Genomic DNA, 15,806 nt, shown 5'->3' on the forward strand with positions numbered 1-15,806 from the left:
TGGTTGTCAATGTAGTGCAAATGTAGAGAAAATATTTAATATCCTTCATTATAAACAGAAGTATAAAGGGATGTAAGAGAAGATAAAGTTTCTATACTTCACTCAAACTGGTGAACATCTACATCAGTAAACTGTAATAAATTATGTATTATAATATGATATCTAGAGAAACAACTAACAAAGATATATAAAGCCATTATGGAAAAATCAAAATGGAGTGTAAAGCAATGTTCTAGTAACCCACAGGAATGCGAGAAAAAGAAAACGGAATGATAAAACAGTAAAGTAAAAGAATGGAAATACATGCCATGTAAATCAAAAGAAATTAGGAGTGCCATTTCTCTGAGTGATATACAGATTTATATGTTAAAATACAATAAAATTGTATCCTGAAGATATTTACTAAACAATAAATAAATAAAGCAAAATTTTTCTAGAATTTATTTGGAAAGGGAAAAAGTAAAGCTGAAATGCTATTTAAAAATCAGAATAAAGTTGGAGGAATTGCTTCATTTAATTTTAAGTTTTATTACACAACTGTTACACAAGACTGTGTGGTACTGACAGAAGGACAGATATACAGAAAAATGGAACAGAATAAAGAAATCAGAAATAGCCCCATACAAGTACTGCCAAAGAGTCTTTCAGCAAATGTTGCTGGAGGAATTGATTATCCAAATGATGAGCCTCATCTTAAACCACACATGTTTTGCAAAAATAAAATGGATCACAAATTTCATTATAAAGCTTACACCTAAATCTTCCACATCCATATTCATACAATAAGCACTATTCACAATAGCCAAGGGTGGAAGCAAAGCAAAAATCAACAATAGAATAGAAAAGACTAGAGATCTCTTCAAGAAAATTAGAGATACCAAGGGAACATTTCATGCAAAGATGGGCTCAATAAAGGACAGAAATGGTATGGACATAACAGAAGCAGAAGATACTAAGAAGGGGTGGCAAGAATACACAGAAAAACTATACAAAAAAGATCTTCATGACGCAGATAATCACAAAGGTGTGATCATTCACCTAGAGCCAGACATCCTGGAATGTGCAGTTAAGTGGGCCTTAGGAAGCATCACTACGAACAAAGCTAGTGGAGGTGATGGAATTCCAGTTGAACTATTTCAAATCCTAAAAGATGATGCTGTGAAAGTGCTGCACTCATATGTCAGTAAATTTGGAAAACTCAGCAGTGGCCACAGGACTGGAAAAGAACCATTTTCATCCCAATCCTAAAGAAAGGGAATGCCAAAGAATGCTCAAACTACTGCACAATTGTACTCATCTCACATGCTAGTAAAGAATGCTCAAAATTCTCCAAGCCAGGCTTCACAGTATGTGAACTGTGAACTTCCAGATGTTCAAGCTGGTTTTAGAAAAGGCAGAGGAACCAGAGATCAAATTGCCAACATCCAATGCATCATAGAAAAAGCAAGAGAGTTCCAGAAAAACATGTATTTCTGCTTTATTGACTATGCCAAAGCCTTTAACTGTGTGGATCACCATAAACTGGAAAAATCTGAAAGAGATGTGAATACCAGACCACCTGACCTGCTTCTTGAGAAACCTGTATGCAGGTCAGGAAGCAAGTTAGAACTGGACATGAGACAACAGACTGGTTCCAAATAGGAAAAGGAGTATGTCAAGGCTGGATATTGTTACACTGTTTGTTTAACTTATATGCAGACTACATCATGAGAAATGCTGGGCTAGAAGAAGCACAAGCTGCAATCAAGATTGCTGGGAGAAATATCAGTAACCTCAGATATGCAGATGACACCACCCTTATGGCAGAAAGGGAAGAGGAACTAAAGAGCCTCTTGATGAAAGTGAAAGAGGAGAGTAAAAAAGTTGGCTTAAAACTCAACATTCAGAAAACCAAGATCATGGCATCCGGTCCCATCACTTCATGGCAAATAGAGGGGGAAACAGTAGAAACAGTGGCTGACTTTATTTTGGGGGGCTCCAAAATCACTGCCAATGGTGACTGCAGCCATGAAATAAAAAGACACTTTACCAACAAAGGTCCATCTTGTCAAGGCTATGGTTTTTCCAATAGTCATGTATGGATGTGAGAGTTGGACTATAAAGAAACCTGAGTGCTGAAGAATTGATGCTTTTGAACTGTGGTGTTGGAGAAGACTCTTGAGAGTCATTTGGACTGCAAGGTGATCCAACCAGTCCATCCTAAAGGAAATCAGTCCTGAGTATTCATTGGAAGGACTGATGTTGAAGCTGAAACTCCAATACTTTGGCTACCTGATGCAAAGAGCTGACTCATTTAAAAAGACCCTGATGCTGGGAAAGATTGAAGGCAGGAGGAGAAGGGGACGACAGAGGATGAGATGGTTGGATGGCATCACTGACTCCATGGGGATGAGTTTGAGTAGATTCCGGGAGTTGGTGATGGGCAGGGATGCCTGGAGTGCTGCAGTCCCTGGGGTCACGAAGAGTGAGACACGACTGAGCGACTGAACTGAAATGAAGAGTCAGTGACGCTACACATGTGACAAAATCCTTAGAATTATAATACACATTTTACCAATGTCAACTTCCTACTCTTGATATTGTGCTATAATTATTTAGTTTGCAACCATTGGGAAAATGATATTCAAGATAAATGGAACCTTTCTGTATTATCTTGGCTATTTCCTATGAATATATAATTTTTTTTCAAAAAAAAATTTCAATCAGCTGAGTAGTCTGAGCATTATTAAGTAATCAGAATTAGAAAATATGGTAGGGATTTCCTCCCTTTTTTATGTTCATGTAGAAAATCAACCTAAAACTTCCGTTAAAACCACTGACAATGTATGACAAAACCCACTACAATACTGTAAAGTAATTAGCCTCCAACTAATAAAAATAAATGAAAAAAAAAAATTAAATGTAACCTCAACAACTGCCCTGAAAAAAAAAAAAAAAGCAAACAAACAAAAAAAACCATTGACAAAATGTATAGGATTAGTTACAAGTCCCTGTGCTATATTATAATACATTATCAGAATAGTACTTGCCAAAAAGAAGAGACAAATCTACTTTTCATTCTTATTTGAATGACAATAAAGGGCTTCCCCAGGTAAAGGGGCTTTCCCAGTGGCAAAGAATCTGGCAGCCAATGCAGGAACCACAGGAGACAGAGGTTCCTTCCCTGGGTCAGGAAGATCCCCTGGAGAAGGAAATAGAAATCTGTTCCTGTATTCTTGCCTGGAAAATTCCATGGACAGAAGATCCTGGTGGGTTACAGTCCATAGGGTCATGAAGAGTTAGACGTGACTGAGCAGCTGAACACACACTCAAATGACAATAAAGTTTATAAATTCCTCCCTATCACTGAATTATTGACAATATTTATGCACAAACTTGAGAACAATCATCTGAGCACAAGAATTTTTATTGTGTATTATTGAAGTGAAGATTAAAAAAAAGTGCTGCATGCCGTTCTAGTAGACAGGGAATGTTGCCCACCATCAAGTTGTTAAGCCATCAGCCACTATAGGTGTCCTGAGGAGAATTCAGGATGCAGAAAAAGAGCAGGATATTAGCCCTAGATGGTTAAGATGCATATCTAAGGAATAATTGCAATGATCCCAGACTCTTGCATCTTCCCATACATAGAAAAGCACTAAAATCAGTAACTTGACATGTCTGATTTTAGAGATTAGCAGTAATTTTTGTAGTTTGACTATATGTTTCAGAAAAAAACTCCTATAAGTCCTGGTTCCTCCCTTACCTATTTGGAATAGTTCCTCACAGATATCTGAATGGCCTGTCACCTAGGCTATAATCCTCAGTAAGGTCCTTGAATAAACATAACTCACAACTCTCTCTATTTTAATTAATTAGTTTCTTTTAATCAGAGGCTACCTCCTTGCAGTCCAAGGGACTCTCAAGAGTCTTCTCCAACACCAAAGTTCAAAAGCATCAATTATTTGGCACTCAGCTTTCTTTTTAGTCCAACTCTCACATCCATACATGACCACTGGAAAAACCATAGTCTTGACTAGGCAGACCTTTGTTGACAAAGTGACGTCTCTGCTTTTTAACATGCTGTCTAGGTTGGTCATAACTTTCCTTCCAGAGAGTAAGCGTCTTAATTTCATGGCTGCAATCACCATCTGCAGTGATTTTGAAGCCCATAAAAATAAAGTCTGACACTGTTTCCACAGTTTCCCCATCTATTTCGGATGCCATGATCTTAGTTTTCTGAATGTTGAGCTTTAACCCAACTTCTTCACTCTCCTCTTTCAATTCCATCAAGAGTCTCTTTAGTTCTTCACTTTCTGCATATCTGAGGTTATTTATATTTCTCCCGGCAATGTTGATTCCAGCTTGTGCTTCTTCCAGCCCAGCGTTTCTCATGATGTACTCTGCATATAAGTTAAATAAGCAGGGTAACAATATACAGACTTGACGTACTCCTTTTCCTATTTGGAACCAGTCTGTTGTTCCATGTCCAGTTCTAACTGTTGCTTACTGACCTGCATAAAATTTCTCAAGAGGTAGGTCAGGTGGTCTGGTATTCCCATCTCTTTCAGAATTTTCCAGTTTATGTTGATCCACACAGTCAAAGGCTTTGGTATAATCAATAAAGCAGAAATAGATGTTTTTCTGGAACTCTCTTGTTTTTTCGATGATCCATTGGATGTTGGCAATTTGATCTCTGGTTCCTCTGCCTTTTCTAAAACCCGCTTGAACATCTGGAAGTTCATGGTTCACGTATTGCTGAAACCTGGCTTGGAGAATTTTGAGCATTCCTTTACTAGCGTGTGAGATGAGTGCAATTGTGCAGTAGTTTGAGCATTCTTTGGCATTGCCTTTCTTTGGGATCAGAATGAAAATGGTCCTTTTCCAGTCCTGTGGCACCTGCTGAGTTTTCCAAATTTCCTGACATATTGAGTGCAGCACTTTCACAGCATCATCTTTCAGGGTTTGAAATATCTCAACCAGATTCCATCACATCCACTAGCTTTGTTCGTAGTGGTGCTTCCTAAGGCCCACCTAACTTCACATTCCAGTATGTCTGGCTCTAGGTGAGTGATAACATAACTAGCCGAGTACATCATGAGAAACACTGGGCTGGAAGAAGCACAAGCTGGAATCAAGATTGCCAGGAGAAATATCAATAACCTCAGATATGCAGATGACACCACCCTTATGGCAGAAAGTGAAGAGGAACTAAAAAGTCTCTTGATGAAAGTGAAAGAGGAGAGTGCAAATGTTGGCTTAAAGCTCAACATTCAGAAAACTAAGATCATGGCATCTGGTCCCACCACTTCATGGGAAATAGATGGGGAGATAGTGGAAACAGTGTCAGACTTTATTTTTCTGGGCTCCAAAATCACTACAGATGGTGACTGCAGCCATGAAATTAAAAGACGCTTACTCCTTGGAAGGAAAGTTATGGCCAACCTAGATAGCATATTAAAAAGCAGAGACATTACTTTGCCAACAAAGGTCCGTCTAGTCAAGGCTATGGTTTTTCCAGTGGTCATGTATGGATGTGAGAGTTGGACTGTGAAGAAAGCTGAGCACTGAAGAATTGATGCTTTCGAACTGTGGTATTGGAGAAGACTCTTGAGGGTCCCTTGGACTGCAAGGAGATCCAACCAGTCCATCCTAAAGGAGATCAGTCCTGGGTGTTCATTGGAAGGACTGATACTGAAGCTGACACTCCAGTACTTTGGCCACATAATGGAAGAGCTGGCTCATTTGAACAAACCCTGATGCTGGGAAAGATTGAGGGCAGGAGGAGAAGGGGATGACAGAAGATGAGATGGTTGGATGGTATCACCGCCTTAACGGACATGGGTTTGGGTGGACTCCAGGAGTTGGTGATGGACAGAGTGGCCTGGCATGCTGCAGTTCATGGGGTCCCAAAGAGTTGGACATGACTGAGTGACTAAAGTGAAATTACTTTACAATATTGTAGTGGTTTTGCCATACATTTATATGAATCAGCCATGGGTGTACATGTATTCTCCATCCTGAACCCCTCTCCCGTCTCCCTCTCCACCCCTCCCTCTGGGTCATCCCAGTGCACCAGCCCTGAGCACCCTGTCTCATGCACTGAACCTGGACTGGCGATCTATTTCACATGTGGTAATACACATGTTTCAATGCTATTCTCTCAAATCATCCCACCCTCGCCTTCTCCCACAGAGTCCAAAAGTCTGTTCTTTACATCTGTGTCTCTTGTGCTGTCTCACATATAGGGTCATTGTTACCATCTTTCTAAGTTTCATATATGTGCGTTAATATACTGTACTGGTGTTTTTCTTTCTGACCTACTTCACTCTGTATAATAGGCTCCAGTTTCATCCACATCATTAGAACTGATTCAAATGCATTCTTTTTAATATCTGAGTAATATTCCATTGTGTATATGTACCACAGCTTTCTTTTCCATTTGTCTGCTGATGGACATCTAGGTTGCTTCCATGTCCTGGCTATTGTAAACAGCGCTGCAATGAACACTGGGGGGTACATGTGTCTCTTTCAGTTCTGGTTTACTTGGTGTATATGCCCAGCAGTGGGATTGCTGGGTCATGTGACAGTTCTATTTCGTTTTTTAAGGAGTCTCCACACTGTTCTCCATAGTGGCTCTACTAGTTTGCATTCCCACCAACGGTGTAAGAGCGTTCCCTTTTCTCTGCACCCTCTCCAGGATTTATTGCTTGTAGACTTTTTGATAGCAGCCATTCTGACCAGCGTGAGATGGTACCTCATTGTGGTTTTGATTTTCATTTGTCTGATGAGTGACGCTGAGCATCTTTTCATGTTTGTTAGCCATCTGTATGTTTCTTTGGAAAAAAGTCTGTTTAGTTCTTTGGCCCATTTTTTGATTGGGTCATTTATTTTCCTGGAATTGAGCTGCATGAGCTGCTTGTATATTTTTGAGATTAATTATTTGCCCGTTTCTTCATTTGCTATTATTTTCTCCCAATCTGAAGGCTGTCTTTTTACCTTGCTTATAGTCTCCTTCATTGTGCAAAAGCTTTTAAGTTTAATTAGGTCGCATTTGTTTATTTTTGCTTTTTTCCCCATTACTCTGGGGTGGGTCATAGAGGATCCTGCTGTGGTTTATGTCAGAGGGTGCTTTGCCTGTGTTTTCCCCTAACTCACAGCTTTTAAGTGTGCTTTTTTCTTCAGTTGACAGCAGTTATACAAAAGGTAGAAATTATTTATAAATAATATATATAATATAATTTACATATATAAATTATAAATAAATAATTTCTATTAAATCTCTCACTGTTCCTAGCCAGAGCTACAAGAGCCACTTTAGCTTTCTGCTGACAAGGAAAAAAAGTTGTTTTATTTTGGAAATAAATCCATAATCAAGGTTGAATCAAAATGTTGCCCATTTACAAAAATATATCTGCACACATAAAATACCAGAGTATATATATATTACCATTCATGTCACCTCCCTATCCTGATTACATTCATTCATATATTTGTTTCTTTGAGTAGAGGTTCTGGGGTCATTGTAGTAGCTCTCATGTGGAGCAGGAGATAAGGGTGATCAACCAGTGCTCACAGTGATGATAGTGGCAGGAGACAGTTTGTGGATAAGACAGTATTCAGCACTATGAGTTTGCAAGTGAGACATACACCAGTCTCTTGATGACACTCTTCTAGGTCAGGTAGCTCAGAAAGCATTAAAATTCTGAGTTTCAGTGATGCACTGAAGGTTCCTTGGCTGGTGCAAAGAAAAATCTTCGGTTAAATTAAAAAAAAAAGAGTTAAAGCTCTATAAAATATGTATATTTTATCTAAAGAGAAATAAATCAAAGTTTTGTGCTCTTTTAAAATGTTACGAAAGTATACGAAGGAATGACAGAAATGATAGAAATTTATTTGGGGAAAACCACAATTTAGAAAATTGATCCTTATTTATGGATATTAGATTTCTGGTTTCACACCTATTAAGTGGTGCCTTGCTGTTTTCTATGGTATTATTTGGACTTAATTCATGGTGAAAGCACAGTCTGAGTTCATGATGCAAAAATGTGTACATTAAAGTCAGTTGTAGAAAGAAATCATATTCCTTTGTTAAATGGCAGCAGACATTCTATGATTTGGGGCACTTAACCTGACTTTAAACCATGTGAAATGTGTCTGTCATTCTTACTTTTCTTACTTTTTAATCATAGAAATTTGCCAAAGTACTAATTATTTTGTATCTGTGTCCCTACCATTGTGCACTAAACTAAATGGGCTCAATTACATAATATGTTTCAGAAGAGCAATCAGTATCCATAGGACTGAGTTTAGGCTGGAAACTTCTCAACCCAACTGAGATTAAAAGCCCTTATCTGGACTGACTTGAGAAAGAATGTTGCCAAATGAATGGACTATGACAGTCCAATTGCAAAATCCTGTGATCTGTGGCAAACAGTTGACTTCTATGAGCTTTGAACCACTGAGAATCAAACAAAAACTTAACATGTTCATTTTCTATCTGGCTTTCCTTTTATACCACATAGAATTCGGTAGAGTTTACTAAGTTACACCTAGCAAAACTTGCAAACTAGTTATCTTACCTAGTGAGGGAGAAAGCTGGGCATCAGTCAGTCCTTTACTTTAGCCTCAGAAACCTCAAGGACTTACCTTTGGGGAAGGAAATTAAAGTATTTAAGAGAGACCATCACTTGAAGCTAGGTTGTTTTCTTAGAATTAGGTCACAGTTGGGCTGAGAGAAAGGCATCCATTTATTCCCATGTTTCTTCCCAGGCCCCAAGCGCATGTGCTTAGTTTCTAAGTCCTGTCTGACTCTGTGACCCCAAGGACTGTAGCCCACCGGGGTCCCCTGTCCATGGGACTTATTCTGGCAAGAGTAGTGGAGTGGGGTGTCATTTCCTGCTCCAGGGGATCTTCTCAACCCACAGATCAAACCCAGTATCATCTCCTGCTTTGAAGGCAGATTCTTTACTGCTGAGCCACCAGGGAAGTCCCAGGCTCTCTCCCACTCCAAATTCTACTTTTGTGTGTCTTGAAAGACAGAATAGGAATGGCAAGAATGTCGGAATTAAATTATTGAATTTAAGTGGTACAGAGCATTCTTTTCACTTCATTTCATATCCTCTTCTGTGACAATACAAGAGCATTTTTGCAGTAAGTGTTACTGAAATTTTCTTTGCTCATTTTTAGTGTGATTATAAAAGGCCCTCAGCACCACTTAAGATTCAATTAACATTGTTATGACAAATATTTTATGTACATTATTTCATTCAAATCATGGGGATGACTGTAAATGCTCTGAGAAAGGCTTGTTTATGCCTTCCACAAGCAATTATTGAGGATTTACTTTGCTCAGTAGGGTGCTAGCCACTGGGAATACATAGATGAAAGAAGCAGGTCCTAAAGAATTTACAGGCTAGAGCTGGGGGGAAAAATAAGCAGCAATTTTCAGTACAATGTGAAAAATGAGTTCTTCTTTGCTGAAAACTTTCTGGACAAGACAAGAAAAGAAAATACAGAAGCGATCTTATCTAGGTAGCCTTCACTAAAATGGAATTACCCTCCCAAGGGCTTTAGTGCAAAAATGAATAGCTTCTTAAAAATTCTCAATTTTAACAATTCATGACAGTTTTTCAGAGTTCAGGCTCTGGTTTGTCCGTCCAACTTCCTTTTAGGCTATGATGATGCTGCCTCAGCTGTACTGCCTGGGTTAATTGCCACTATTTTGGGGACAGACCTGGCACTGTGAATCTTGGAAGAGGCTTCTGCTTTCTCTCTGATTCATTCTAAGATGTGGAATAGTTTCCTTTCTCTTTATTCATCATGACATAGAAAATATTTATCCAGGTGTTATTGAAGGCTTGACCATACTGGAAGGGAAATATCACATAGAAAATAATTTATAATTACTCAATGATAAGCCCTATATGACAGCGTACTTACCCAACTTCATTCCTGTTTAAATCCAGCCTGCCTCTACCAATAGCACTCCCAGTGTCTCTCTTAGAGCCCAGGCTGCATGTCCAAAATGTTTAGAGAAGATGAAAGCTTTTCAAACTTTTCTGCCTGTGGCACACCACTGCAGGTTGATTTTCTTCCCCAGAGTTAACATCTTATCATATGACTGACTGTACAATAATTCACTGAGGGAAAATTCCACTCTTGCTCATAAATCAATATAGCCAAACAATGCCACAGTAGTGTGAGATCAGTGTATGTCCTGAATTCAGAATTGTAATAATGTGAGATTATACCTTGCCAAAAACAGTCAAAATCAGGATGGGATACGTGGAATTCACTGCATTTCCATTTTGGTCTCTTCCCATCAAAAACAAACAAAGAAAACTAAATTTAGGGTCTTATTTCACCAAGATTCTTCCTGTTTCCTGTGTGTAAAAATGAAACCAACAACACGAAAATAAACGAAATGGAACTTCGAAGGATCTAAGGGAACTTTAACAAACTCATCATCAAAAAATGATGAGCATCATATTAGTTTACCAGCTTAAACTATCCTGGGTATAACAGGTAGGATAATAATATAAGAAGAATAAATGGGTATGTACAAGAATATCAACTATTCATATGCTCATACATTCAAGAATGCACACTGGAATGTGCATATTCTTGGTCTTCGGATGGACCAAATGCCTGGACTGGTTCTTGGTCTGGGAGGCAGAGGAGCAATTCAATGTGTACCTCATGGAATTTAGCTTCTAGGGGGAAGATAGATAAACTAAGAGGCAAATAAAAAGCACATTAACTGGGATTAATACATGCTATAAAAAATAAAGTAGATGATGAAAGATTAACTTGTGCTTTTATTTAAGATATACTGGTTAGACGTCTTTTCTAGAGGAAGTCCAGGCAGAGACCAGACATGCACAGGAGTCCCGTGCTCCAGGACAGCGTGGCAGACCGAAGGATAAGAAGCACCTAGACCCAAAGATAATTATGTGCTTGATGTGTCCAGTGAGTAGCAAGAAGTTCAGTACAGCTGGACTAGACTGAATGTGGATGAAGGGTATGAAATAAGGGATAAAATTAGCCAAGGAACATGTAGGGCATAGAGAGAATTTTAATTTTATTCTCAGTCACGTGAAAGTTAGAATTAGGTACAGCTGCAAGTGATGAAAAATTTATATTTAGACTAGCTTCTGAAAGATAGAAGATTGCTTGTCTTTCGTATAAAGACATCAATATACAGACACCAAAAATTTCAAAAAATTGGCAGGGTCATAGCTCCTTCTATCTTGCTCTTCAGTTATTCTCAGAATGGCTTTTAGCCTCAGGAATTGAGATGACTGAAGGAGGCTCCAGCTATCAACTCTGCATTTCAATCATCAGCAAGTACAAGGGAGCAAAGAAAATGCTTCTACAGTTAAGTCCCTACACGCAAATGTTGCAAAAGTTCAAGGACGTGAACATGTGCTTAAATGTCCAGTCATGTAAGTGAGTTCACACATCTAGTGTACACTGTCACATGCATTCACCCTCTACAAGTAGTTGCGCTTTTGTGTATTTTATTTTGTATTTTGTATTTTACTTGTGTATTTTGTATATTTTACTATACAGTATTGTATTAGCCATTCCCTGATGGCTTAGGTGGTAAAGAATCTGCCTGAAATGTGGGAGATCTAGGTTCAACCCCTGGGTTGGGAAGAAGGGAATGGCTACCTACTCCAGTATTCTTGCCTGGAGAATTCCATGGACAGAGGACCCTGGCAGGGAACAGTCAGTGGGGTTGCAAAGAGTCAGACACGACTGAGTAACTATCTCACACACAGTATTGTATAGAGTACAGTAGTACCATATCTTTATTTCAAACCCAGGATGTCCAGAAGCAAGTGTAAAAGCAGCAGTGATGTAGCTGGTACTGCTAAGAAGCATCAGCAGCTGTTCAGTACTACTGCATTCTTCAAGGTACTGTACTGTAAGATTAAAAATGTTTTACTTTTGTTTACTTTTTAATGTATTATTTGTGTAAAAATATTGTAAACCTATTACAGTACAGTACTAAATAGCCAATTGTGTTAGGTGAGTACCTAGGCTAAGTGTTAGATGAACAAATTGGACTTAACGAAAATGCTCTTGGAATGGAACCCATTCCTATGAAAGGGACTTACTCTATTTATAAAGTTATATCCCAAACAATGTTCAAGATATTTTTAAATTAAAAATATACTTGACTTAAATGCTGTTTTAGTTTCTAGTGTACAGCAAAGTCATTCAGTTATAAATACATATACATTTTTTTCCCCATGATGGTTTATTTCAGGCTATTGAATAGTTTCCTGGGCTATACAGTAGGTCCTATGGTTTATCTATTTTATATACAATAGCTTGTATCTGCTGATACCTAATTTATCCTAATTTATCCCTTCCCCACGCACTGTTCCCCTTTGTAACCATGAGTTTGTTTTCTGTGACTGTGAGTCTGTTTCTATGTCATAAATAAGTTCATTTGTGTCATGTTTCAGATTCCACACACAAGTGATATCATATAATATTTGCCTTTCTCTTTCTGAGTTACTCAGTATGCTAATCTCTAGGTCCTTGTATGTTGCTGCAAGTGCATTATTTAATTATTTTTTAAGGCCAAGTAGTATCCCTTCGGAGAAGGCAATGGCACCCCACTCCAGTACTCTTGCCTGGAAAATCCCATGGACGGAGGAGCCTGGTAGGCTGCAGTCCACAGGGTCGCTAAGAGTCCGACACGACTGAGCGACTTCACTTTCATTTTTCACTTTCATGCACTGGAGAAGGAAATGGCAACCCACTCCAGTGTTCTTGCCTGGAGAATCCCAGGGACGGGGGAGCCTGGTGGGCTGCCGTCTATGGGGTCACACAGAGTTGGACACGACTGAAGTGACTTAGCAGCAGCAGCAGTATTCCTTTGAATATTATATCACATCTTCTTTATCCATTCATCTGTAGAAGGACATTTAGGATGCTACCATGTCTTGGCTATAATAAATAGTGACGCTATGAACACTGGAGCACATATATCTTTTTTTCCAGACATATGCCCAGGAGTAGGTCTGGTGGATCATATGGCAACTCTATTTTTAGTTGTTTTAAGGAACTTCCATACTGTTTTCCACAGTGACTGCACCAATTTATTTTCCCATCAACACTGTAGAAAGGTGCTTTCTCCACACTCTCTCCAGCATTTGTTATTTGTATATTTTTTAATGATGGCCATTCTGACTAGTGTGTGGTGGTACCTCATGGTAGCTTGATCTGCATTTCTCTAATAATTAGTGATGGCCTTCTTAAGAGAAATGTTTATTTAGGTCTTCTGCCCATGTTTTGATTGGATTGTGTTTTTACTGCTATTGAGTTGTATGAGCTGTTTGTATATTTTGGAAATTAAACCTTTGTAGGGCGCATGGTTTGCAAATGTTTTCTCCTAGTCCGTAGGTTGTCTTTTTGCTTTGTATATGGTTTCCTTTGCTTTGCAAAAGCTTGTAAGTTTGATAAAGTCCTACTATTTATGTTTGCCTTTATTTCTAGTCTTGGAGACTGATGTAAAAAACATTTCTATGATTTATGTCAGAGAATGGTTTGCCTATGTTCTCATCTAGGAGTGTTATGGCATCAAGGCATAATTACATTCTGTTGAATAAAACTTTGTCTTATGGCCACACCTAGCTCTGAGAGAAAGCAGAACACATAGTGTTCATTCTAGACATTTGTGAATATACCAAGGGTTAGACTCTTAAAGAAGAATGACAAATAGGTACTCTAAATAGGTATTTTCTTATGTCAGAAACACACAGGCTCTGACATAAGAGTCACAGGACGTTGTTGAGCAGAAGCATGGCAAGACCTGATTTACATTCTTAAAGGATTGCTTTGACTGTTGTGCGGAGAATGGAGGATTGCAAATGTTGAGGCAGGGAGACGAGCTGAAAGTGTACAGTAGTTATCTAAATTCTTTAAGGTCACCTTAGTTATGGTTTGGCTTCCCTGGTGGCTCAGATGGTAAAGAATCTGCCTGCAATGCAGGAGACCCGGGTTCGATTCCTGGGTCAGGAAGATCCCGTGGAGAAGGGAATGGCAACCCACTCCAGTACTTTTGCCTGGAGAATTCGAATTCCATGGACTGAGGAGCCAGGCAAGCTACAGTCCATGGGGTCACAAAGAGACATGACTGAGAGATTAACACTTTCACTAGTTATGGTTTAATAGATACATATATTCAGTCTTTGTAGGGTTTACTTTGGAACAAGCAAATACCAGTTGTTGGTGTTAATTCTCCAAGTTTATCTTTCCTTAATTATTCACCTAATACTTGCTTCAAAAACAAGGTAAAGTCAATTGACAATAGAGAAGTCTTTTTCTGAACCCTATTCCAGTGGGGTGCACATCAAATCTCATTGACAGGAAATTCCATCTGTATATTAAACATATAAACTAGTGCAAAAATTATGATAAAACAAATTAATATATGTTTGGTGGTATTAGCAGTCTTTAGAGAAATCACTGAAATCAATCTGAAACACTGCAGAGTATAATCTTGGTACAAAGCATTTTGCCATCATTCTCCTGCCAGTCTACATGGATTAGAATTTGAAATATTATTTCCACTTAGTAGAAATCTCTTTCCCGTTCCCCTATTCTAATCTATTCTCCTGCGTGAGAATGCAGGCAATAGTTGAGAGTGAGATAAAGACAGAAGGAAGGAAGAAAGGAAGGAAGAGAGAGAAAGAAAAGATGACAGTCACCCTTATGGAAGGAAGGTCATGGCTAAAAGGCAGCAAAGAAGATAATCTGGCAAGGTTACTAACAGTTTTGACTGTTTTCCTACTATTTTTCATATTAATAATTCTTACCAAATTTTTAAAATAACATGTCTTTTTTTTTTTTTTGATGGAGGAGAGAAAAAATTATGCTCTGCTTCTGAGCAGACACATCTTCCAACTTGGCTGGAAAAAATGCAATTCGTGTGCATGTTTGAGAGCAAGGTAGAAGGAGAGAAAAATAGAAAGTAAGAAAACTAGCCAGGAAACAAGTCATTATTTTTTCATCAGCTAAAGAGCATTAAACTTGATTTCTGAAAAGGCCTGTGTTTGGTGTCTTGATATCAAGGCCAGCTGTCTGTGCAGTGGTCTGATTTGAGGAGTATTAGGAAAATTCCACTAATTACAAAAATTCCCTACACTCCTTCAGTGAAATAATTGATTTGGCAAAGCACCACTTAGAAAGTCAGGGACATATAAAGAAGACACCAAAAATCAATTTTGTAAGGGGCAGTTTGGTAGATGATGCAGTGCCTGCCTATATATAGGCCAGGAAGAATAATGCTTCAATATTTTTATACTTCATTTTAGTATACTTTGGGGTTTACCAGAATTATATCAAGAAGCTCTTCAATAAACAAAATTTAAAAAATCAGTATCAAACTTATGCCATAAAGTTGGAGCTATAAGGACTAGGTAAATTTAAGTTGACAAGAACAATCCCCACAGTCTAAGAATGGTTAGGAACTGAAATGCAGTAATTCCTTTAGAATCTTGATAGAGTCATAATGGATTGTCGGAGAATTAGACTTCCTCAAAGTTTTATTTCCTTCTTATTCTGCTGTAAATGTTTGTATATAATGCAAAGAACACCTAAGTTCATGAATCCAGGGACAGTATAGGTCAATTACTCCACAGTTATAAATTAGACAACATCAAAGTGGCCTGTTTTTACAAAAGCCTGGCTTTATAAAAAAAAAAAAAAACTGAAATGGGCATTCAAGCTCCTGATTATGTTTCATGTAGCAGTTAGACAAGAGTAGAAAATATTCATGCTAGGAATAAAAATCCAGGTATTTAATA

The sequence above is a fragment of the Cervus elaphus genome, chromosome 25, assembly GCF_910594005.1.
Source record: "Cervus elaphus chromosome 25, mCerEla1.1, whole genome shotgun sequence".
NCBI classification, from domain to species: Eukaryota; Metazoa; Chordata; class Mammalia; order Artiodactyla; family Cervidae; genus Cervus; species Cervus elaphus.